The sequence below is a fragment of the Podarcis vaucheri genome, assembly GCF_965113315.1.
Source record: "Podarcis vaucheri genome assembly, chromosome: 1".
NCBI lineage: Eukaryota > Metazoa > Chordata > Lepidosauria > Squamata > Lacertidae > Podarcis > Podarcis vaucheri.
This window is the reverse complement of record NC_138759.1, coordinates 59,848,573-59,875,080: the sequence shown is the minus strand read 5'-3', so window position 1 is coordinate 59,875,080 and position 26,508 is coordinate 59,848,573. Positions and strand designations below refer to the sequence as shown.

General features: G+C 44.1%; 1 protein-coding gene across 5 annotated transcripts in view; it reads right to left on the bottom strand.

Moving 5' to 3' along the window:
* SHANK2 (SH3 and multiple ankyrin repeat domains 2) overlaps positions 1–26,058 on the bottom strand; it is a 354,487-nt gene extending 328,429 nt beyond the window's left edge. For 4 of the 5 annotated variants that reach the window (XM_082223288.1, XM_082223283.1, XM_082223284.1 and 1 more), the window contains exon 1: positions 25,712–26,057. The gene's annotated coding sequence lies outside the window, so the exon portion shown is untranslated. Of the gene's footprint in view, positions 1–25,711 lie in introns of all 5 variants that reach the window. The other variant, XM_082223286.1, reaches the window with a different exon arrangement.
* Between the last annotated feature and the right edge of the window lie 450 nt (positions 26,059–26,508).

The following is a 26,508-nucleotide window of genomic DNA, read 5'->3' as shown; positions in this document are numbered from 1 at the left end:
TAAAGGGACCCCTGACCATTAGGTCCAGTCATGACCGACTCTGGGGTTGCGGCACTCATCTCGCTTTATTGGCCGAGGGAGCCGGTGTACAGCTTCCGGGTCATGTGGCCAGCATGACTAAGCCGCTTCTGGTGAACCAGAGCAGCGCACGGAAACGCCGTTTACCTTCCCGCCGGAGCGGTACCTATTTATCTACTTGCACTTTGACGTGCTTTCGAACTGCTAGGTTGGCAGGAGCAACGGGAGCTCACCCCGTCGCGGGGATTCAAACTGCCGACCTTCTGATCGGCAAGTCCTAGGCTCTGTGGTTTAACCCACAGCGCCACCTGTGTCCCTTGGAGTGGCTTTATAGGTGAGTATAAATAATAAATTATTATTATTATTATTATATAGAAGAGAATTAAACAAATGCATGGAGGACAAGGCTACCAGTGGCTACTAGCCATGATTACTATATGTTCTGCCTTCACTGTCAGAGGTATTACACCTCTGAGTACTTAGTTACTGGCAATCACAGGTGGGCCAAGTGCTGTGGTGCTCCTGTCCAACTTTAGGCTTCTCACAGGCATCTGGTTAGCCACTGGGAGAAAAGGATGCTAGGCTAGAGGGGCCACTGTTCTTACGCGCTTAAAAGTTTGAGCTTTGTACAGAAAACCAATGAACAACAGGTCTTGAAATTAATGAAGTATGTGATTGTGTGTCAAGGCCCTGCACCCCCCCCCAGCTTGATGAATATGACACGTGGACACCAGTATTTTAGGTTAATGGGCTAATAAAGGCCACAACTTTATTGGTTGCATAATGTGAGTGGTATTGGCTTAGGCATTGGGCCCTGCTCACAACCTCCCCTCCCATAAACAAGCTTTTCAATGCCTAACCACCAAACCTTACAGAGTTGTAACGATTTGCTACGAGGTAGGCGAAAACCAAGTCGCTGGTGCCAATCTGCCAAGTGAAAAAATTCCTACCAGGCCCCTTCAACAGGCGACCAACCGAGGTCCATGGCAAAGTCAGGGGGTCAAACGCAAGAAGAAAGGGTGGAAGGGCAGGAGATTTGTGTTAGCAGGAAGCTGAAGAGAGAGCTTCCGGCCATGCAGAACATACGGTAATTGGGGGCAACAGGTTCTAGCAACCATGGCGTCTGGGCTGGGGAATAGTTGTGTCCCACCGCAACAGTATTTCCAACAGCAAAACTTCACTGTAGAAATGAATTATTACTGCTCACTTTTACTGCTCACTTTTATAGTAGAAAACAATAAGGACATAGGTGGGGTCATAAGAAAACCACCTGACAACCCTGACTCGACGCTGAGGAAGGGGCAACTTGTGCTCCTCTCCCAGTCATTTCTATGGCAATGAACAAAATGGCAGTGTAGGTGTATCCCATGGAGAAACAGAGGGCACAGAGCACTGGAAGTCCAGCATGATCCACAAATGAAACACAACTATAAGCAGTGCTAATTGAGATTCATCACAGAGTGCTAATGCAATCAGATGATTATCTAATTAGCATGGGGGAAATGATTAATTTGTGCAAATGGTATAAAACATTTTCTTTGTTGTTGTTCTCCAGGGCTATAATAGCAGGGTCATACATGGGGAAAGAAGGATGAGAAACTGGAAAATGGGGCTCCCAGATCTCACCTGTGCTGACATTTGTTGCTTTGGGCTTCACAGGCCTCCTATGCTACCTTGAGCTCAGAGCATCAAACCACAAGCTGTGGCTTACTGTGTGAACTACTACTAGTGGTTTATTTCTCCCAAACAGATCACAATCAGTACACCAAAAACAATGGCTTGCTAGGATGATTCATTTGGTGGGGAAAGTGTGGCACAGGAGCAATCCAGAAGCATGCTTTTGTTCAGTGTAAGCCATTGTTTATGGCTCACCATGTTGTGCAAATTGATCGATGTATTTAGAACGGAAGTACTGGTTTCAAAGTGTCCTCACACCATTCAGTATGATTTTTCACTCCTGGGGTGAGCTTTGCAAAACAGTTTTGCAAGTTTTCATTGTGCCTCTGCTTGACTCAGGGGAAACAGTGGAGTGGACTCTCCTATCACCAACACATCTCCACAAAGCCCCCAAAGCAAATTTGTAACTGTTTTTTAAAATGCTTGTGCACATGTGTCACTTTAAAATCATTTTAAAAGCCAGACAGACCTTCTGAAGCATGAGGTGAGAGGTAAGACTGACAGCTGACCCTGTAGTCAATTTGCTGGTATGTCACAGAAATTGTGACATTAGAATCACACTGCAGGTGAAGAAACTGATTGGGACTGTTCTGTGAATACCTTGTCTTCATCCTTAGTCTTAGTTTTTGCAGCAGGAAGCTGCAGATTTTCAGTCCCTATAGATAGATAGATATGGGCTTGCATTTCTATGGCCCCTGGGATGGTGTCCCAGGGGCCACAGAAAACACAGAAGGTGATACTGAACTAAGGCCCACTGAACAGGGCCAGATTCAACTAGGTTGTTGCGCTAGCAGAAACCAACGCAACAAATCCTTTAGCCGCAATGGGATTTTCTGCCTTCTCCTCCCCAACACACCCCCAGAGCCCTCCCCAAACTACTAAGGAGAACCCCCAGAACAGCACACAGGGGGAGGAGTGGAGACGGCAAACAGAAATGCTTGTGCTGACATGATGATCGCCTTAGCGTGGAATTGAATTCCACCCCATGACTAAGTTAGGCTCATTAATTTCAATACCACTCTAGATCTCCCTCTCTGAGGATGCAGAGAGAGGTCCAGCCTCAGAGAGGGACAACCCATGTCAAATGCCTTCTTCTCATCATCACAAAAAAACCCTCTCTAGCCCTTCTCCTACCAACCCACAGAGTTCTAACATTGGTAGAGCCAAAAACGGGATGGACCAGAGGTGGATTGGGGGGGGTGTTGTGGAAAGACATGAAGTATCCATAGCATTTCCATTTTCCTGACATGCCCCCAAACCATGCCAGCAATGGGCTTGTTTAAATGAATTCCCATTGAGAGGGAAATTAGTTGGCGAGAGAATGGTGGAACTAAGAAAGGTCAGAGAACCAAAGAACATGAAAATATTTTGCTAGACCGGGTCAATGGCCCATCTAGTCCAGTATCCTGTTCTCAAAGGGGAGAGCCAGGTGCCTATGGGAAGCCTGCAAGCAGGACCTGAGAATGACAGGGCTCACCTCACCTGTGATTGCCAGCAAATGGCAATCAGAAGCATGCTGCCTCCCAACAGTGGAGGTGGAATATAACCTTTGTGATTAGTACCCACGGTCAGCCTTATTCTCCATGAATACTACTTTAAAGTCATTCACGTTGGTAGACTTTACTGGGTTGGACTAGATTGCCCTTTGGGTCCCTTCTAACGCTACGATTTTATGAGTCTATGATTGCATAAAGCAGATCAACCACTTTTGGTTTTCACCCCTCCCCCCCCCACCTTCAGGATTTCATTCTTAATGCACTCTTTTGTAGCTTACATTTCAAGCATAATGGTGACCGAGTGTGTGACAGAGAATAACATGCACAAACTAATCTGGCACCGAAGTTTGTTCTACAATGTCACGGAAGAATGTCAATACAGAACTGAGCCTATTGGAAAACAAAGTCTCCCTCTGTTTGCAGGTATTGAATGCTGTCTTTGATTGTACACTTGTAGAAATGTGTTCTTCTCTAGATTTTTCTTCCATTGAGAAACTTATGGCTCCGTTTCAAAAAATAACCAGGTTTCATTTATTAAAATATCTTACGTTTTGTGTCTAATAGCCTAAACAGAAGAATAAGCCACACCAGATACAGAGTTGCCTGCAAAAGAAAGTACTATTTTCCATTTTAACTTTTTATTTCTTTATCTTTGAATATGTAAGCATTTTCCAAGCAGGGTTTTATAAAGTACGGTAATAATAAACGTTGGCACATGGTGTGAAACAGGCAATCGGTGTAGTGCAATGCGCTACAGATCATAATTCAGGAAGAAATACATAGTTGCCTTCATCCAGAAAATGCAAACAGAGAGGATTTACTATCTTCCTGGGAGACACAGAATTCCTCATTCCCATGGCACAGGCATGTGGAAGCCAAAGTGTATACACAAGTTTATTTGAAGCCATTTAAAGGGCAAACTGTTACTGGGACAACAAAAGACTAGGAAAAGTACTACAGAAGGACAAAGTGAAACATGAGAAAGGCCAAACGACATTATATTTTGCAAAATCACCGTAACAACTCCAGCTTGGAGATGTCTCCGATAAACAAATGAATAAAATGAAAAAGAAACCTTTCTAAAATACCCACAACCTCTCACTAAGAGTGTGTTAAACATGCTATAAAGTGCCTGCTTCTTGTTCAATCCTATTTCTAAGGATAGGATTCTTAACTGGTATAAAATAGCAAAGTATATGCATTTTAGTGGATCTGCACTGATCATGGGATTTTTTCATCCCACTGATTTCAGTGGGAGGGATTGGAGGGGAGGCACCTCAATATCAATGACCATGCTGCCACCATGGCAAAGTATGGGATATGATGTTACGCAGGACCCAATCATAACAAGCTACCAATAATATACAAAATGCACATGGGGAAACAATAACGGGTTATACTCCATGTAGTTCTACCTCTCTGGCCCCAGGCACAGAGATTCCAAGGAAGTATTCTGGTAGTTCCCATGAGCAAACACAAAGGGAGCACTGTGCACAAAGCAGCATGTCTCAATTTGAGCACATTGTTTATACCTCTCAGCCCAGAACTCTAACAGGTACCTTGCCTTTGCACTCCAGAAACATTCATCTAAAGCTCCACAACAAACAAGAGAAAGGGGGGTGAAGGAAGCTGCCTTGTACTGAGTTAGACCATTGGTCCATCTACTGTAACTCAGATTTGTCTACGCTGACTGGGAGTGGCTCACCTAGATTTCAAATAGGGTTTTCTCCCAGCCCTACCTGCAGATGCCAGGGTTCAAATGCAGGGCTTCCAGCATGCAAAGCAGATGCTCTGGCACTGAGCTATGGCTCCCATGGTTCTCCTCATCCTTTTTGCTGTTCATGAATACTGTGTCATGTCTGAGTGTGAGTGATACTGCTCTGGTACTCTCTCCTCTGCCCATAACAGCAGGTAACATACAAGGGAGACACACAGCCACCCATGTAAGCAAAGACCCAGTCCAACCACTCTACTCAAACCTACTGCCAGCCAAGCATTCATTAGTGTTGCAGGGTCACAGCCTAGATGCATGAAGCAGAACAACCAGGTACTGAACACACAGTGTATCCCTACAACCTGCAACGGGGGTGGGGTAAGTCCCCACGACCACCCACCCTGGCAGAAGAGGCTGAGGCCTGGCTAAGTACCCAGGTGGCACCGCTCTTCTCTGTCAGTCCCTCGCACCTATTCTGCATCCTGCTCCAGGGACTACAGTACAGTGGTACCTCTGGTTACGTACTTAATTCGTTCCGGAGGTCAGTTCTTAACCTGAAATTGTTCTTAACCTGAAGCACCACTTTAGCTAATGGGGCCTCCCGCTGCCACCATGCGATTTCTGTTCTCATCCTGAAGCAAAGTTCTTAACCCGAGGTAATATTTCTGGGTTAGCGAAGTCTGTAACCTGAAGCGTATGTAACCTGAAGCGTATGTAACCCGAGGTACCACTGTACATGGTACAGCTGGTGATAATTGCTTGTTATTCTCTCAGCACCTCTCCCTTACTCTCCACAAGCAATTGTCCTATAGTCACAGGATCAAGTGCTGATATGTGTCTTCCATTAAAGAGGTCCAGCCCACAACCAGAATGCTCCCAACTCTTCTTGTGGGGTTGTTAACCTATTTGCCTCAATAGGGCTCAGGGCCTATGGTGCCTCTACACCCTGCTCACTCATGCTAGCTGGAGTGCAAGTGTGCACAGGCATATGGTGCTGCTGCCGAGGAGTATGAAGAAGTCAGGTGTATGGAGACGGAGATAGTACATGACAGGCCTGGCTTATCAGGCATATAGTATAGAAGGAAAGAACTGATGGGGCAGAAAGTCTAGAGCAGGTATAGGCAAACTCAGCCCTCCAGATGTTTTGGGACTACAACTCCCATCATCCCTAGCTAATAGGACCAGTGGTCAGGGATGATGGGAATTGTAGTCTCAAAACATCTGGAGGGCTGAGTTTGCCAATGCCTGGTCTAGAGGGTTTATGCAGGAGCCAGTTCATTGGTCCATGCAGCACTGTTCCTGCATGCCTCAGTTGCACCTATGAGGTGGACCCTTCCCTGCTTTTCCAAGGGCTTGATCACCCTCTCCTGTTCCCCAACCCTGTGTCCTGTGCATGAGCCACTGGAAGCTGCTACCATCAGCACATGTCAGCTGTACCCTTGTTCTGTCTACTTGGCTGCTTCCCAAAAGACCCTTTGCCTTCCTTCAGTGGTCTTGAACCCTTGTCGTAGGAAGGTTGTGTGTGTTCTCTGAAGGCATCCTGCCCAGCAAGCTAGGTGGGTGCTTCTCTCCTGCCTCTTCCTTGCATGCATATTGTGTGTTGCAATGCAGGGGTGTGTGCTTGGGACATGTCCCATTCACTGTGAGTTCATTTGATTCCATGCTGCATGTAGCTGTCATAGACTGATTGGTGGGCATTGGTAGAATTTCCAAGGTGTGTCCATCATTTTCACACAGTTTTTGTATTTTCTGGCTGTGTATTTTTACTCTTCCTTCGCAGGCTGTGCACACATTGGATTCATCAGGTTTTCAACCGGTGCAGAGGTGGTTTTAGCATCCATCCCAATATAATGCTTACTTATTGATTGGTTGGTTAGAGTAGCTTAGGAAAGACACAAAATGCCCACTTTGTGTTTAAGATGAAAAACTTGTTTTCCACCCTGAACACACACTGATAGGTATATTAGCTCGACTCTTCTAACCTCAAGAGGAGACCAGGTGAATTAAGGTAAATTAAAACAAGAGTATGGGTCATTATTTATTGTTTATTAAACTATAATTTACCTTCGAAAAGTAATTGTGTTCAATATTCATAGTACAACAGCAAGCGGCTTCCAAAAATTAAAAAACCACAGTGTACTATGAGCCATAATGGCCTCACAAGTTGTTTTCGGATGGATGAATTCATTCTACCATTCTAGGTTAGATTTCCCCAAAGACAAATTCAGTAAATTGTGATATTAAAAAAAACAAACCCAAGTCTCTGCTCCATTTCTTTTAATCAGCATGTTACATAACAGTTTTACTGCTTTAATATTTATTTAACTTCAACTGTTAAAATGTTAAGTTTGCAAAACAAACCAGCTACTTACAATACAGTAGTACGTTTCATTATTTTAGGAAACAAATATCATATTTCACATTGTCCATTATTTTAACCAATTTACTAATAAACCTTTACCCCCCAAAATTAATAGGCATTGGAGACAGACAATGCTAAGGCCTGCATATGAATACTATTGGTTCAAGTAAGAAAGCATTTTGAAAAGTTAGATAGGTATATTATTCCTACTTTGAGAATATAAACTGTTTATCTGTCAAAGAGGGGCTGTCTTCAAGATATACTTTTTAAAATCAGCTACCTATTTGCCATCCTCCAGTTTCATGAGCATTTGTTATCCAAAATTTCAAGTTACAGGTTGCATTTTATGAGACATCAGTTATAAGAATATATTCACCATCCTTGTACTTGCTCCATAATTTAAGACACGCATAAAACAAACAATTCACAGAAGCTGTCTTAAGAAACAAGAAGATTTGAGTAGTTTCTCATCAAGCAAGTTTTCTGCATTCCAATCTTCAGATTAGATTCTGTTTTCTTGTTTTAAGAATTGGCACAATCCAAATGATGTCATTAGAATGGCATTTGCCTGTTATCAATTGCTAGTCAAATATTAACTTGAGCTTTTGCCTTGCTTAAATTGTTAGATGCATTTTAAATCAGTTTGGAATCCAGATGTGATATACAGCTGTAGATACAGTATGTATATATATAAACAAAATCAGAGTAATGGCCATTTTTTAGAACTATTTAGCTTTAGTTAATTTGTTTAAAATAAGTAACAAACCAAACTAACTCCAACCAGAGAGCAAATAACTTCCAATGTAAACTCTTTACTCAGGTTTTCTGCTCAGTGGCAAATTACTGTGGCAGCTAATTAAATTTTGTGAACATGAAGTCATTCATTTGTGCACATAGAGTTCCATCCTATTCAACACAGTTCCCCATTATATAACTACCTAGCCTGCCAATTGTCACTCTTACCTTTAGTGGGAGAAGCAACAAGAGGAACAGCCATTTTAGATCTGGTCCTAACCAATGTTGATGACCTGGTTAGTGGGGTAGAAGTGGAAGGGTATGTTCGTAGCAAAAGGAAGAACAAAGAAACAGTGGGGTCACTCGGAGGAGAAGATGGTGAAATGCAAACAGGGGACACAGAAAGGGCTGAACTCCTCAATGCCTTCTTTGCCTCCGTCTTCTCCGATAAAGAAAACAATGCCCAACCTGAAGAATTTGGAGCAAATGATTCAGCAAAGGAAACACCGCCCAGAATAACTAAGGAGATAGTACAAGAATATTTGGCTAGTTTAGATGTATTCAAGTCTCCAGGGCCAGATGAACTGCATCCAAGAGTATTAAAAGAACTGGCAGATGTGATCTCAGAACCACTGGCAGTCATCTTTGAGAATTCCTGGAGAACAGGCGAAGTCCCGGCAGACTGGAGGAGGGCAAATGTTGTCCCTATTTTCAAAAAGGGGAAAAGAGAGGACCCAAATAATTACCGCCCAGTCAGTCTGACATCAATAGCAGGGAAGATTCTGGAACAGATCATTAAGCAAACAGTCTGTGAGCACCTAGAAAGGAATGCTGTGATCACCAATAGTCAGCATGGATTTCTGAAAAATAAGTCATGTCAGACTAACCTGATCTCGTTTTTTGACAGAATTACAAGCCTGGTAGATGAAGGGAACGCAGTGGATGTAGCCTACCTTGATTTCAGCAAGGCATTTGACAAGGTGCCCCATGATATTCTTGTAAAGAAGCTGGTAAAATGCGGTCTTGACTATGCTACCACTCAGTGGATTTGTGACTGGCTGACTGACCGAACCCAAAGGGTGCTCATCAATGGTTCCTCTTCATCCTGGAGAAGAGTGACTAGTGGGGTGCCACAGGGTTCTGTCTTGGGCCCGGTCTTATTCAACATCTTTATCAACGACTTGGATGATGGACTCAAGGGCATCCTGATCAAATTTGCAGATGACACCAAACTGGGAGGGGTGGCTAACACCCCAGAGGACAGGATCACACTTCAAAACGACCTTGACAGATTAGAGAACTGGGCAAAAACAAACAAGATGAATTTTAACAGGGAGAAATGTAAAGTATTGCACTTGGGCAAAAAAAATGAGAGGCACAAATACAAGATGGGTGACACCTGGCTTGAGAGCAGTACATGTGAAAAGGATCTAGGAGTCTTGGTTGACCACAAACTTGACATGAGCCAACAGTGTGACGCGGCAGCTAAAAAAGCCAATGCAATTCTGGGCTGCATCAATAGGAGTATAGCATCTAGATCAAGGGAAGTAATAGTGCCACTGTATTCTGCTCTGGTCAGACCACACCTGGAGTACTGTGTCCAGTTCTGGGCACCACAATTCAAGAAGGACACTGACAAACTGGAACGTGTCCAGAGGAGGGCAACCAAAATGGTCAAAGGCCTGGAAACGATGCCTTATGAGGAACGGCTAAGGGAGCTGGGCATGTTTAGCCTGGAGAAGAGGAGGTTAAGGGGTGATATGATAGCCATGTTCAAATATATAAAAGGATGTCACATAGAGGAGGGAGAAAGGTTGTTTTCTGCTGCTCCAGAGAAGCGGACACGGAGCAATGGATCCAAACTACAAGAAAGAAGATTCCACCTAAACATTAGGAAGAACTTCCTGACAGTAAGAGCTGTTCGACAGTGGAATTTGCTGCCAAGGAGTGTGGTGGAGTCTCCTACTTTGGAGGTCTTTAAGCAGAGGCTTGACAACCATATGTCAGGAGTGCTCTGATGGTGTTTCCTGCTTGGCAGGGGGTTGGACTTGATGGCCCTTGTGGTCTCTTCCAACTCTATGATTCTATGATTCTGTGATTCTTTCTCCCATAAACTTTACATTATACAGTTCTCAGCAAACTATTTTGATTACAAAGTTTCTCTCTCTCTCTCTCTCTCTCTCTCACACACACACACACACACACACACACACACACACACAAAATTGAATCAACTTACATTCTTAGGAACCTTCTTTCATTCACTCTAAGAAAGGAAACAATAGCGGAAAACAGGAGAATGTGGGAACTGAGCCAGAAAAAGGGCTATAGTCAAGTTGGTAGCAAAATGTCTATGAGGGCATTTTAATTAGTCATAACACACAACTTCGACATATCAGGTGGAATTCAACATTGCATTAATTTGATAGTTCCATCAGCACAAGCATTTCCACCTGCCAGCAAAACATCTTACATCTCCTCACTCTGTGTGATGTTCTAGGGCAGTGATGGCGAACCTTTTAGAGTCCGAACAGCCCAGACTACAACCCAGAACCTACTTATTTATCACAAAGTGCCAACACAGCAATTTAACCTGAATACTGAGGTGTTAGATTAGAAAAAAACTCATACATTAACATCTTTTGTCTTAAAAGAAAAACACAATAACAGAGCTTTGAATGATACAAGCAACTTTTTATTGAAAGGTAAAAGTTTGCATTTGGCATGTTTTGAACAATTAATGTGAAGCCTCAACCTCACAGCAGCAGGAGGAGGAGGAAGGCAGCCACTAACTCTCAGTGGCCCACCAACGTGGCAGCACGCCTCTGAGAATGCGCAGAGTGGTGTGCCCTCCCCATCGACAGTGGAGGCTCCCCAAGGGAAAACACATGCTCTGGGGGTTGTGGCTCCATTTTGCACACACACACCGACGCCCCACCCGAGGCGCTTCTACTCGGACACAAGTACCAGGATCCACGCCCAGCCTCTGAAAACAACATGTGCGCCTGCTTGGGGATAGCATCACATATCCAAATGGGACCAATGCCCCTCCCGGCCCTTCCCTGACCACAAGGGCGCCTTCTCGGTCTGGGCATCCCGTGAGGAGTGGCTGAGCAAAAGGAGACCTAAAGGTGCTGCAGCAGACGGGCCAGTTTGGGGACTTCAGCTCTTTACTGTCCTGCTCGTGCAACATCAGAAACTGAGGGCCCACCATAATCATTGCCGCAACCCGCTCACACAAAATACTAATTGCCACAATATGCTCCAGAAGCCTCCATGAAATTGGGCGCAATGAACTCAGGCCAAAGAATAGCTGCAGCCCCCATTTTGGAGAGAGTCGGTGCCCTGACGGGCATTACATCCTGCTCCGGCCGTGCAGTTTCCTGCGCCAACCCACCACGCACTTGTCACTCCAGCTGCCCAAGTTGAGCTGAGGACTTGACACGCCACCCTCGCCTTCTGCTGGCTCTGTGCTGGGGTGACGGCGCCCACAGAGAGGGCTCTGAGTGCTCCCTTTGACACTTGTGCCATAGACTCGCCACCACTGTTCTAGGGTCTATCCATGGGGGGAAGGAACTAGCACTAGTATTTAGTTCAGTCCGGCTTTTCATTTCTATTTTTTTAAAAAATTAAGTGGCCAGTCATTTCCTTGCTTACCCACTTAGATTATTTCCATCCATTCCCAGTCTTAATTATCTCCTGAAAGTGGTCCTGCTGAGAAAAGTACTGTGATTTATTATTCCATTTCCCTCCCCCTTTTTTGCAATTTGATTTTGAAATTATCTGTGGAAGCAATGTCATCAGAAACCATTATTTCAACTGATGGCTACCTTTGATGTGATTTTCAATAGACAGGCAGACCTGACTCTGCCCATACAACGTGTGTTCATTTCGGCCACGCCTATTCCTCACTGGCCTTGCAGACAACTTCATTGTCCAGAAAGTGGGAGAAGCAACAAGAGGAACAGCCATTTTAGATCTGGTCCTAACCAATGTTGATGACCTGGTTAGTGGGGTAGAAGTGGAAGGATCATTAGGCGTGAGTGATCATGCTCTTCTGAAGTTTACTATACAGCGGAAAGGAGCAGCCAAGCATACTAGGACTCAATTTCTTGACTTTAAGAAAGCCGACTTCATAAAACTTAGGGAAGTGCTGGGTGAGATCCCATGGACAACAATACTAAAAGGAAAGGGAGTTCATGATGGCTGGGAGTTTGTTAAGAGGGAGATACTAAAAGCACAACGTCAGGCAATACCAATGAGACGGAAACATGGAAGGTGCCTAAAGAAGCCAGGGTGGCTATCTAAAGAACTTTAAACTGAGTTAAGATTAAAAAAGGATGTGTACAAAAAATGGAAAAGGGGGGAAACCACCAAAGAGGAATTCAAACAAAAAGCCAGCACATGTAGACACAAAGTCAGAAAAGCTAAAGCACAGAATGAACTCAGGCTTGCTAGAGAGGTTAAAAGCAACAAAAAAGGCTTTTATGGGTATGTTCGTAGCAAAAGGAAGAACAAAGAAACTGTGGGGTCACTCAGAGGAGAAGATGGTGAAATGCAAACAGGGGACACAGAAAGGGCTGAACTACTCAATGCCTTCTTTGCCTCAGTCTTCTCCGATAAAGAAAACAATGCCCGACCTGAAGAATTTGGAGCAAATGATTCAGCAAAGGAAACACAGCCCAGAATAACTAAGGAGATAGTACAAGAATATTTGGCTAGTTTAGATGTATTCAAGTCTCCAGGGCCAGATGAACTGAATCCAAGAGTATTAAAAGAACTGGCAGATGTGATCTCAGAACCACTGGCAGTCATCTTTGAGAATTCCTGGAGAACAGGCGAAGTCCCGGCAGACTGGAGGAGGGCAAATGTTGTCCCTATTTTCAAAAAGGGGAAAAGAGAGGACCCAAATAATTACCGCCCAGTCAGTCTGACATCAATAGCAGGGAAGATTCTGGAGCAGATCATTAGGCAAACAGTCTGTGAGCACCTAGAAAGGAATGCTGTGATCACCAATAGTCAGCATGGATTTCTGAAAAATAAGTCGTGTCAGACTAACCTGATCTCGTTTTTTGACAGAATTACAAGCCTGGTAGATGAAGGGAACGCAGTGGATGTAGCCTACCTTGATTTCAGCAAGGCATTTGACAAGGTGCCCCATGATATTCTTGTAAAGAAGCTGGTAAAATGCGGTCTTGACTATGCTACCACTCAGTGGATTTGTAACTGGCTGACTGACCGAACCCAAAGGGTGCTCATCAATGGTTCCTCTTCATCCTGGAGAAGAGTGACTAGTGGGGTGCCACAGGGTTCTGTCTTGGGCCCGGTCTTATTCAACATCTTTATCAACGACTTGGATGATGGACTCAAGGGCATCCTGATCAAATTTGCAGATGACACCAAACTGGGAGGGGTGGCTAACACCCCAGAGGACAGGATCACACTTCAAAACGACCTTGACAGATTAGAGAACTGGGCAAAAATAAACAAGATGAATTTTAACAGGGAGAAATGTAAAGTATTGCACTTGGGCAAAAAAAATGAGAGGCACAAATACAAGATGGGTGACACCTGGCTTGAGAGCAGTACATGTGAAAAGGATCTAGGAGTCTTGGTTGACCACAAACTTGACATGAGCCAACAGTGTGACGCGGCAGCTAAAAAAGCCAATGCAATTCTGGGCTGCATCAATAGGAGTATAGCATCTAGATCAAGGGAAGTAATAGTGCCACTGTATTCTGCTCTGGTCAGACCACACCTGGAGTACTGTGTCCAGTTCTGGGCACCACAATTCAAGAAGGACACTGACAAACTGGAACGTGTCCAGAGGAGGGCAACCAAAATGGTCAAAGGCCTGGAAACGATGCCTTATGAGGAACGGCTAAGGGAGCTGGGCATGTTTAGCCTGGAGAAGAGGAGGTTAAGGGGTGATATGATAGCCATGTTCAAATATATAAAAGGATGTCACATAGAGGAGGGAGAAAGGTTGTTTTCTGCTGCTCCGGAGAAGCGGACACGGAGCAATGGATCCAAACTACAAGAAAGAAGATTCCACCTAAACATTAGGAAGAACTTCCTGACAGTAAGAGCTGTTCGACAGTGGAATTTGCTGCCAAGGAGTGTGGTGGAGTCTCCTACTTTGGAGGTCTTTAAGCAGAGGCTTGACAACCATATGTCAGGAGTGCTCTGATGGTGTTTCCTGCTTGGCAGGGGGTTGGACTTGATGGCCCTTGTGGTCTCTTCCAACTCTATGATTCTATGATTCTATGATTCTATTAATCATCAGTGCAAGATGCTCAGCCAGTCTCTTAACTTCTACATAGAACTGTAGAGTTGGAAAAGATCACAAGGGCCACTTAGTCCAACCCCCTGCAATGCTGGAACCTTTTGCCCAGTGTGGGGCTCAAACCCACAACACTGAGATTAAGAGTCTCATGCTCTTACTAACTGAGATATCCACATGACACCAAGCTAAACCAATTTTTAGTGAAGATGTCTGATGAGTAGAGTTATGTCCAAGAATCAAGTTATTCACCCCAGTTTTATTTTTCGTATGGAAACAAAATGGAATACTGGTGCTACCCACTATCTTGTGCATTTAAGACAACCCTTCTTCCTCACCACCATGTCTATTCTGTTATCAAACAGCACATATCTTTGCACTTGTGTCCTGAAAATATAGTTGGAATCTGTTCTACATGTATTTCTGAAGGAGGCTTCAGTGTCCCATCTATACTCCTATTCCAGTGTACCGTGTACACTTCCTATTTTTGGCATTTGCAACAGTCATTCTAATCTAAATATCAGCCTAAATGTCCACATTGGTCTGTGATGCATTGTTGTGTTTACCTGTTACTTCTGTAACTCTCCTACACTGGTTAAAAATTAAATATGACATAAGTAAACAATTCAATGGCTGGAATCCAGACCTATTATAGGTGTAACCAGAGGCTTTTTTTGATATGTCCAGTGGGAATTTATCCTTTTTTTATTGAAAGGCAGAAGGCAATGTCATATCACAAACTATGTTTGAAACTTGTTTCAATTTCAAAAGTTGTTTGCTATGCAGCCTGGGAGGGTTTACTGTTTGCATAACCTTTAGGTACACAGAACTAGTTGTGCCATTCTTTGGATATAATTAAAGCATGCTTTTATTATATATTATTATTCACATCGATCTTTATGTATTAATATAATAACATTGCCAGAGGTTATACTTTCCTAAGGCATGAAATTAAAAAGCCTTTGAAAAGTAATTATAGCTCTTCATTATTTTAAAAAATGCTTCTAATACCTTTTGTAACAAAAGGTAGATTTCAAAAGCACTTTCTATTTTATTTTCTCACAAATGAGCATAAAACATACTTTATACATAAAACCTGCCATTAACCAAACTAATGGGTGTGACAGCGCATCAGTTTTTCAAAGAAAAGGCCCAAGCTATGAACTTCTGTAATCTTGGAAACTTCCGCATATAGGAAATAAATTGACTTAAGTACATAGCAGCACCACTTAGTTTATCTTCAAATTAATAGAGTATTCAAGGTATCCCAAAAAGTAGTGTATACCTAACATTGCAAGGCATGTTTGAAAATATATGTATCACAGAGGTACATATCAGCTGCAAACAATCCTGCATCACTGAGCATTCGGTGGCTAACCCTGGTTTGCTGCCATTTAATGTGTCAAATACCCTGTGTATACAACACAGCACACAGCTAAAACTATGAAAATCACTACCACAAGACGTAGTGGTGGCTTCAGAAGCAGACTAGACAAATTCATGGAGGCTAAGGCTATCAAGGGCTACAAAGCACATCCAGGACCCCTGGGTTATCCAATAAAAAGGCACATGGAGGTCTCCTTCAGACATGTTCAAGCCACAGTAGGGGCTGAATCTGGATGTGCTCAAACCCAAAGCAAAAATCATATAACCAGCTCATTAAAACTCTGTGCATTAATATACTGCAAAAACTGGTCATCTGTCAAAGCTTTATGTAAAGTTCATTGCAACTTCCATATTATAACTGCCTTCTACAATCACCCAAGATACATAGAAAAGGTGCTGCTACTATCAGAAGTCTGACCGGTATAACCTTCTTTCTGGGGATGTTACTCTGCTAACCCAGACCCTGGAAAGACCTTTTCTGATGAAGAGGGGACCCCATGCAAGGATTTCCATCTGCACAACAGGACTCCCCCCCCCCCGACCTCAGTTCCTCCCTCTGTGCCCTCCCCAAATCTGCTCTGGAGGATCAGGGAAAACCCCATAACATATTTAGGGGACATGCAGATGGAAGAGAGCTGGGAGTTCTGTTGCACAGGTGGAAATCTTTGCACTGATAGGCTTACTTAGCACTACTTTGGATACAACCCTTTGGCTTAAGTCCCCACTCCTGGTGCTTGCCATAGACATGCCCCTTGCAGAGAATACTAGATTGCCAATTAATTGTTTAGGAGGATGATGAAGCTTTTTTCTGCTAGTATGGAGCAGCTTATTGCAGAAATTATGCTGCCTATTGACATTTGGAGTGTTGTAGACCAATTGTACTTTTTATTTTTTGCACGATTAATTACATAAGCCACTAAGAGATGTGAAGAGCAAAAAGACTTTTAAAAAGAGTGAAATATAAATCTGAAAATGCCACCAAAGATTCCCACTTAAAAGAAATACAGTAGTACCTCAGGTAACAGACACTTCAGGTTACAAACTCCGCTAACCCAGAAATAGTACCTCAGGTTAAGAACTTTGCTTCAGGATGAGAACAGAAATCGCACGGCGCTGCCGCATTAGCAGCAGGAGGCCCCATTAGCTAAAGTGGTACCTCAGGTTAAGAACAGTTTCAGTTAAGAACATACCTCCCAAACGAATTAAGTTCTTAACCCGAGGTACCACTGTAAAAGAAACATAAATTATTCAATGCAGGGTAGTCTTTTCTAGCGGTTATTACACAGAGGGAAAACAATCCAATTATGCAACTTTGTTACATCTTGAACCAGGCTCTCTAATTCTTTTCTGAAAGTTCCACATTCAGAATTAGTTAGCATGATCTTTTTATGGTTTGTGAAACATTAAAGAGCTGTTAGAAGACCACTAGGGTAATAAAGTCAAGTGTGCTAAACCTTAAAAATTCCAGAGTAAATCATTCAGTGTAAACTCAAGCCCCTTCAAAGCTGATTATCAGAATGAATCATGATACAGCTGGAATACATAGTTTCAAAGGACAGGTGCTGAATGATTCAAAGGTTTCAAGAGAAAGCACAGAAAACGATTCTATCAAAAGTCAGACTCTTAGAAACAGCAGTTGCTTCAAGAGAAAAGTCACATTATCAATGGCCACCATGAAGGTGTCCATGCTATCTTTTTCTTGGCTTGCACAACAGGGAAGCACAAACGCAATTCAATTACAAACACAAACTGGAATGTCATCAGAAACATCTAATTCACCCAGTGTCCTAAGGGATAGATTGAGTGGATCCATATTGCAGTTGGGAGTGTGGCAAAGTGATCAGAGCAGACCATGGTCAACTCCCTGACTCACAACTGGGGACCACCATTGCAGCCATAGGCATCTGGTTGGCTGGCCACTGTAAGAGCACGACAGTGGATGAGATAAACCTTTAGCCTGATCATCTTATGTGTACCCAGATTGCTTAGGACAGGGCTTCAGTTGTGCCCAGGATCAGCTCCACAATCTCCTTTCAATAACTTAATATGTGAAGCAGTAAATAAGAGGGAAGTGCCTTTTTGAGCACGTAAGGAGAGTCTTTCCTTAATTATCCTGTTATTGCTGTATACCCCCATACACTCAGTATGGAAGCACACAAGATACCTAGGAAAGAGATGGAAGGCTTCAGCCATAGTTCTCTCCATTTATAAATTAGGTACTGGCTAAGGTTCACTCATTTCATCATGGAGAGACCAGTAATTTGATCAAATGCTGAGGTAATTGGAGAACCAACAATGCACACTTGGCAATAATGCAGATGAACTCAGGCCATATTTGGCACATGCAAAGGCAACTGTGGTAACCGGCTCTCAGTTTTCCTTTTAAATAATGTTAATGTGGAAGCATTTTAATTCTTGAAAAAGTAAACGTATCAAACTTTCCTAAACAAAAAAATCAGCAGCTTTGCCATGCATCAACAAAACCGGCTTAGTAAAGCTAAAAGTTTGCATTAATAAAAAGTACTTTGTTACACGTGCCTTTCCATTTTGAAGAAGTGAAAAACAAGTTAGCAGAGAGAAACAATAGCCATCTTTAGCAACTTTTAACCACTGCATCCATGTGGGTGGGTGAGCGCATATGAAAACCAGAAAAGAAATGATCGCAGATCGCAGAGCCTTGTCCTATTCTCCTACTGAAAGATTAAACACTAATCACGCAGTAGTTTTGTTCTTCTTGAACAAAACCAGGGGTTTGATCAGACATTTCAAAAGGACTTCCAGTCTCTGAAAGGGCACTAGGTATACAAGAGTGCTATTCTGTGCGAGGCCCCTCCACCTTGTAAAACAAAGTAAACAAAAATCTTTCAGTGAAACTGAAGCCAGGAGCATAAGAGCGCAATGTGCAGCAGCTGCTTGTGTAATGCATTTCTCCTTTCTAAAATGGATTTCACTTGTTGAAGGAAGGAGCATGTCTATAACTCATCTTGTTACTTTCCAGCTTCCCTCTCCCAAACCACCCATTTGGTACACAGAACCCTTACCTGTGGCATGTCTCAAAATATCGGTTCTTAGGAGAGCTGGCACAAGGAGGAGGAAATGTATTTATAGAAGGCAAACGTCCCGGGGAGTGCTCTGACTTTCAGCTGAAACTGTAGAACAATGAGCCCGAGCCTGTGTTATCCAGCCCAGCCTCCTCTCTCCCCTGCCAATCACACAGCACACCAGAACCAATTGATATGTAAAAGGGAAAAGGCTGAGGGGAAAGTGCAGGTCTTCTCAACAGAGTCACCAAAGGTGCTGCCAGATGTGGACAATTTAGCAGCATATGATCATTGCTATTCTGCTTATTCTGCTAAACTGGAAATGGAAAAGGAACTTTGCTTTCCAACTCTTAGGATACAAGTAACATTCTATAGCCAAGTGATCAGCCCATTTCCACAACTTCCAAAGTTTGGGGGAGCACTGGAAATCTCACTGCACTCCAGAACAAGGTTGTTCCCTTCCTGCTGGAATTTACAGGCAAGGGGAACTGATATAAGAGCAAAGATGTTTGGAAAGGGGAGGGTTAAAGTGCTAGAACTGCTTCCTAGAAAGGGGAAAGAGAAAGAGACTACAGGAAAGGAAGTGGCTAGAGACATCTATACAGCCCATTACTGGTCTATCTAGGCTAGAAGAGCTGTGCCATCTACAGTTGAGGAAATCGTATGGATGTTATTGCATATTAAAATGTTGGATTTTCTGACTTCAAAAAAAGAAACTAGAAGCTGAAAGGGTAAGATGTGGGAAAGGCATGTCTTGATCATGAATCATGCAGGTGCCCTATTAAAAATGTGTGAACAAAGCGTGATTGTTTCACAGTAAATGCCCAGTAAGGAAGCCGTCCAAAGGAGATAAGATAGTGTGAAATTTTGCCTTTGGAAATGGAACAGGAAGGTTGAAAGAGGAAATAAATGCATTTAGAACTAGAGAACTAGAAAGTAAAAAAGAATGGCTTTTAAAGTACTTTTTAAAGGGGGCATTATGTGAGAAAGGACCAAACCCACTTTAATATGAACTTGAGGGACTTGTGACATGACAAGGATTTTGTCTTAAAACCAATGGAAACATGACACAGACAGGCAGCAATAACGTGACTGCAGAATGCACACATCCAGTGTACCATTTAGAGGAGGAACTCAGGCACTACACGGGCACTGTTAGAACACCTGGGATTTGTAACCCAGGGAGCTGCTGCATTGAACCTCCATAGCAGTGGAGGTTCCCATTTAAATGAGATGGCAGGTACACCCAAAGGCACATAGGTAAGTTATGTTACCCACATCTGTGCACATTTTTAGTAAGGATAAGCAGCTAATAAAGAGAGGTGGGGGCCTTTGAGGGAGTAATAACAAGCACCATGCTGACATCAGAATGCCATGGACTGCAAATTATTGGGCAGTTTTCAACTACCATGTCCCATCAACACAAGGATTTCCCCACTCTCCTCACCTGTGTGTGTCCTTAGCCCTCCTCAAAACCTAGAAGAGATTTGGAGGGTGCACAGAGGAAGGAGAAGGAGACGACCTTTGCTACAATTTTTATATGTACTGTAAGCCACCCTGAGATGGGTGAGGTATAAATATTATTATTATTACAACAACAACAACAACAATAATAATAATAATAATAATAATAATAATAATAATAATAATAATAATAATTTATTATTTATACCCCGCCCATCTGGCTGGGCCTCCCCAGCCACTCTGGGCGGCTTCCATAGAAACCAAAAAACACTAAAATATCATACATTAAAAAATGAAGTGTTAAAAACAATACAATACAGCATTAAATATTAAAAACTTCCCTAAACAGGGCTGCCTTAAGATGTCTTCTGAATGTCAGGTAGTTGTTTATCGTTTTGACATCTGATGGGAGGGCGTTCCACAGGGCGGGCGCCACTACCGAAAAGGCCCTCTGCCTGGTTCCCTGTAGCTTTGCTTCTCGCAATGAGGGAACCGCCAGAAGGCCCTCGGCGCTGGACCTCAGCGTCCGGGCAGAACTACTATTATTATTTCTTTTATACACAGTCAGAAAAGCTATGTAGTGCAGCTGAGAAGAAAGTCTCTTGTCTTCACCAGCCACCTTTCCCTCACAACAGAAGGGAAACCAGTCATGAGCCATCTGATGTGGTGTCTAGTTGGTGTATGGTGGCCGTTCCCTTGGGGAAAATACAACAACCTCAAAGGCCTAGAAAGCAGTTTGAGGCTTGCCATTGTAGCCATCTCCCTTCAATGCCTATTTTCTAATAATGAATAGATAGATCACAAATTTATTTTCTCATTTATTTAAAATATTTATATCCCACTTTTGTACAAAAATACCATGGCAGGGAATAGAACATAAAATAAACTATCACATAACAGAATAACTAAAAACCAATAAAACACACAACAATGGCAGCTAAAAACAATAGGACTGGCTAGATACCAGCATCCGATAGCCATGGGAACTCAGCAAGCCACCTTTCTAGTGCTTCCTTTCTACAGAGACAAGTCTGCAACATCCAAGGAGGCCACACTCTATCCTCTAAAATACCTTACCTTCAATTCAACATTGCATGTTGGCCTGACTGTAGTTACTCAGTTGTGGAAAAGAAATCACATGCTCAGATGCACTCAATTCTTTGTAATGACTTTGTTATGTTCCAGAGATGATTTCTGGTATTACTCCTTAAACTTCTAAATTAAGCCTTGGATTCTGCCTGCAGTGATAATTCTCCACTGGGAAAGTCTCTTGTCCCTCTGGTTATGAAGATCCACCCACTTCTGATTGACATGACCCACTAAGGTGGAATCGGAAGTAAAGTCAGACAAAAAGCAGAACATAGGCGGGAAATGTGTAAATGGACCGTTGACATTAACTATCACTCTTTCATCATATAGTCATCTGCCCTGTGTTAAATTACACATTAACCAACGCATTACTTTTTTGTTTGTTTCTTTGGAAAGTAAGCATGAAAGAAAATGTTGTAATAGACCTAGTTGCTTTTTGATCTATCTCTCGATCTCTCTCTCTTTCTCTCTCTCTTGTAATAAACCCGTCTAGCTGAACAAGGTCAAATAGGACACAGAAAGGCTGGACTGCATACAGGACAAACAATGACAGAAAAAGTTAAGGAACAGTGTGATTCAAAGGAATATCCACTTGGGAGGCTCCCATAAAAAACAACAACAATAAAACCCTTCTAAGGTTTTTCACCTGAACTAGGTCCTCACCAAGATTATCCCAGCTCTTATCCATTTCCAGTACTCCCATACTACTTCATCCAAATCAGTGTAAGCATTAAGGCATCATGGTCCAGCACCATCCTTTCTCAATCCATAGGTTTATGCCCCCACCCCAAAAAAGACACTAAATCATATAATGACACAGTGTGCCCTTTTCTTTCCCTGTAAGCAAGGTGGGGTGGGGTATTGGGTTGTTGTTTTTATTTTGATTATGTATTTTGTAGTTTTATATTTTGATTTTGTTCTGTGAACCACCCTGAGACCTCTGGGTATAAGGCGGTTAAATAAATAAATAAATAAATAAATAATAAATGGCCAGGGGTGGCTAACTAGTGACCCCTGGGCCAGATCTAGCCCCCCAGTATTAAATACTTAAGCAGTATTTCTTATCCTCATAAGGGTCCCGGGAATGGGATGTGGGAGGAGAAGGGAAGGCAGGTGGGAAGATTTAACACTTGATGGTTCCACTAGCATCTCCCACAAAGTAAAAGCAAACCTTATCAGATTGATCTGATGGGCAGGGTAAAGAGGCAATATAGGTGAATAGTGAACAGTGAGAGAGAGTGTGTGTGTGGAAAAAGTGAGTCTGCTGCTTGTTATGTATGAGAGTGTGTCTATCATCTGTGTGTGTGATTGTGTGTGTGTTTGTGTCTTCCTCTCTGTGACTTTGAAAAAGAGCTACCCCCTCATCCACTTTGGCCACACCCACTTTGAATATGGCCACACAGACTGCTAGCATTCAGCCTTCAGACAGAGGGTTAGTCAATAGGGAATGTGCCCCTTGAGCCAAAAAAGGGTTAGGCACAGGTTAAGAAGTATTCGGTACACCCTCCTGAGAGAAGCACAGTGGTACCTTGGGAAGGGAAGATACATAAAGAAAGTTAATTTACTACTGCCGTGTGTGTGTGTGTGTGTGTGTGTGTGTGTGTGTGACCCCATAACTTTAACTCCTTCCTCAGGCATGGTCTACACTTGCAGAAGAATTAAGTGGTAGAAACAAGGAATGGAGTGCAGCACTTCAAGCTGCCATTAGGAGACCCCATACTTTGAATGCTTCCTTGTGTGGAAAAAAGGTCTTACCAAGTAAAAAGCTAGAGCACCTGAGAAAAATGTTATAGCAGCCCAGCTCACAGTGCTAGACGTATACCTGGAAGGAATTTATGCACTCACCCACCCGCAGTCTGAATTAGCACCGCCCATTTTATCACTCTACTTTGCTGCATGCGTACTAGAGCCAGACCCTCAGTTTAAAGTCCAGTGCAAATGCATATATGGATAGACTTCAGAGAGCTGAACTGAGTATGAAACTAGAGGTAACTAGCCTCTTGAGAAGTATTTGGGGGGAAATGCATCAGGATTTGAACTCAGTGGATTCCTTTCCTATCAGACAAACTGATTAATACATATTACTTTTGTATGGTCTAAGAGGTGACCATGTAATCCATTTTCTTAGAAACTGTCATGCAGCAAACAGTCCAGTTTTGATTCAGTTGTGAGCAAGCTCTCCATCGAAAACTGGTGCTATGAAAGCTGAGTGCAGTGATGTTGCAGCCACTGAAGCATACTTCACAGCCTAAATCTCAATTCAGCTCTTTAAAACAGGGACTTAGCTACTGGTTAAAAAGAATGATAGCAGCATTAATGCATGCAATTAATGGGAGTACTGTGACCTGAAAATATCAGGAAGTTTTACTGCTCACAGTATTGCCTCTGGCTAGGCAGCGAAGCGGAAGCAGCATTTGAAGGGCTGTGTGGAATTACAACTTTCTCTTGCCCTGTTTATACTAGGCAAAGTTGAAGAATGGAGGGGAAGCCCCCATAAACACACGTTTCAGCTTCAGGTACCAAAACTCCATGCTCCAAAACTGCCTTACTATGTCAAGATTGTACAAAACCCCAAATTTCTTCACAAACACCAACTTTTCCTCGAGCACTTGATATGATTAGGCAACACAACCTGCATTAGCAGTACGATGCGTGGATAAAGGTAAAGGTAAAGGTACCCCTGCCCGAGCGGGCCAGTCTTGACAGACTCTGGGGTTTGTGCGCCCATCTCACATCTATTGGCCGGGGGCCAGCGCTGTCCGGAGACACTTCCGGGTCACGTGGCCAGCGTGACAACGCTGCTCTGGCGAGCCAGAGCCGCACACGGAACGCCGTTTACCTTCCCGCTGGGAAGCGGTACCTATTTATCTACTTGCCCCCGGGGGTGCTTTCGAACTGCTAGGTGGGCAGGCGCTGGGACCGAGCAGCGGGAGCGCACCCCGCCGCGGGGATTCGAACCGCCGACCTTTCGATCGGCAAGCCCTAGGCGTTGAGGCTTTAGCCCACAGCGCCACCCGCGTCCCCTCCGATGCGTGGATAGAGCATATTAATTACCTCCATTTCTCTTAGTGAAGGCCTGGGTCCTAAATATGAAATTAAGAGTCTACCTCTTAAAGTAGAGGTAGACTCTACTTTACAATGTTACAATTGTAGATTGCTATAATGACAATTTGGGGAGCAAGAATTGCTGTACTTTTTCCTGGCAAGGCACTTGCACCTGTTGACTTTCTATTAAAGGTTCAAAAAGAACAGCAGCAGCATAAAAGCCAGAAATTCCCCATCATTGATGGGAGGAGTAAACCAATTCTTTCCTTATCCAACATAAACTATATACAGTGCAGCTAAAAACAAATACCAGAACTCTCCAAGAGGAGCTGCCTGTTGTCAAGGTTTTCCAGCGTACTCAATGGAATACTCCCCATTTGTTCTTCTACCTGAGCTACTTGCCATGGGTCTTATTTCAGAGTACACTGAATTCTTTGTTACCAAAGCATAAGCAATTGATAAAAGGCAACTTAAAAGACAAGCGGGAACCACAGGGAATTTGTTTTCTCCAGCCACCTTTTCTTTTTATTTCTCAGCCTTCCCTAACAGAGGAAGAAACTTGTGTCCATGGACTGATAGATCTTATTCTTTGCACACATAGTTCAGGCGTACAGAGGCTGGGTCAGTCTCTTTTGTGGGGACCCCGAACACAATCTTGCTTTGCCACTGAATTCTTCTCTGAAGGAGAGGACAAAGATGTGCATATCAGAGGCAACACCCAAAGAAGACCAGACTGTGAGGAGAATGTGTGCTCAGGAAGAAGGCAGAAAGACTTGAATTCACCTTCCATTGACAAGGTAAAGTCCTGACCTTGCCGCATACAATTTGCACAGGGCATGGATGGGCTTCCCCTCGGCGAGAATGAACCCCGACGGCTAAAATGCTAAACGCGGTGACTTGCACCGTGAAATCTATGGCATTTTACTTGCACAAAGTGTATCTGTTCTGCTGCACCCTCCCAGGCATGCATCTCTCAGGAATAACTAATTTCAAACACGCTCCCTGGTAACACAGAGGTGCCTCCTTCCTAGTTGTTAAAAGTTATTTCTCCCCCCCCCCCTTTATTTTGTTCCTTCATTCACACAGCCGAGAGGCACTGGAAGGGGCGCAGAAGGGGAGGAAGGGGTTAACTCCGGCTCCTCGACGTCTTCCCGGGGAAACAAGCCTCCCCGTCTCCAATGGGGGACTTGCGCCCAAGGAAGCGCGCAGAGAGAATGGTTCCTTCAAAGTGGAGAGGGAACCAGGCGAACAAATGAACCTTGTGAGCGCTGAGGCCGCCTCACGTCTCCCTCAAAACACCCCAACAGACGGCAGCCAGCAGCCAAGCCCCCCCCCAAAAAAAAACAGCCCTTGTTTACTTATCCCTCAATGGGGCAGAGGGGCAGCGAAGCTTCTCCTTACCTGCGACCGCGGCCGTGTGAGGCGGCGCGGGGCTTGGCGAGCTTTTCAGCCGGAGAGGGCGTCGGTCTGGCGCTCTCCTCCGCGCGCCTCCCTGCTTCCCCCGCTACTACCCCAGCCTCAGTTCCAAAGGGTCGGCGCGGCGGCTGCTGCTGCTGCTGCTGCTCCTCCCTCCGCCGCCACTTTTGTAATCCGTCATGTTTGTTTTGGAGCAAGGCGACGTGAAAGTTGGGCTGGGGATGTGGAAAGGTCCGGGGCGCAACGGCAAGGGCGCCTCGCAACTTGCTTGGGAAAGGGGAAGGGAATGGAGAGGAGAGGGAGAGAGAGAGAGCGAGCGAGCTGGGCGCTGCGCTCCCGTGCACACGCTGCAAATGGATGCGATGTGACAATAGGCGACCGGTGCCCGGCTTCTTCCCCTGCCCGCCCCCCCTGAGGGGAGAAGAGCTCTGTTCACGCCTCACTTCCAGCGGCCCACCCCAGATCAAGGAAGGCGCGCGCAGAAGGGCACTGCAGCCGAGGCTCGGCGAGAGGGAACGTTTCCTGAGGGCGCAGATGACAAGAGAAGAGCCAACCTTGCTCTTGATTTCATACGCATATGCAGCTCGGATGGGGGGGGCGGGGGGGGAGAAATCTCCACAGAAAGTGCCGTTGTGAGCAAGGAAGGAGCAGCAGCGGCTCTCTTCTCTCCCACAACAAGTCACCTCGGAACAAAGCGTGGAAGAGCCGGTCGAGTGGGACCGAGCTCTCCTGTTTGTCATTGACACAGTCCTTGCGCGCACCTAGTTGGGCGAGGAAGGCCA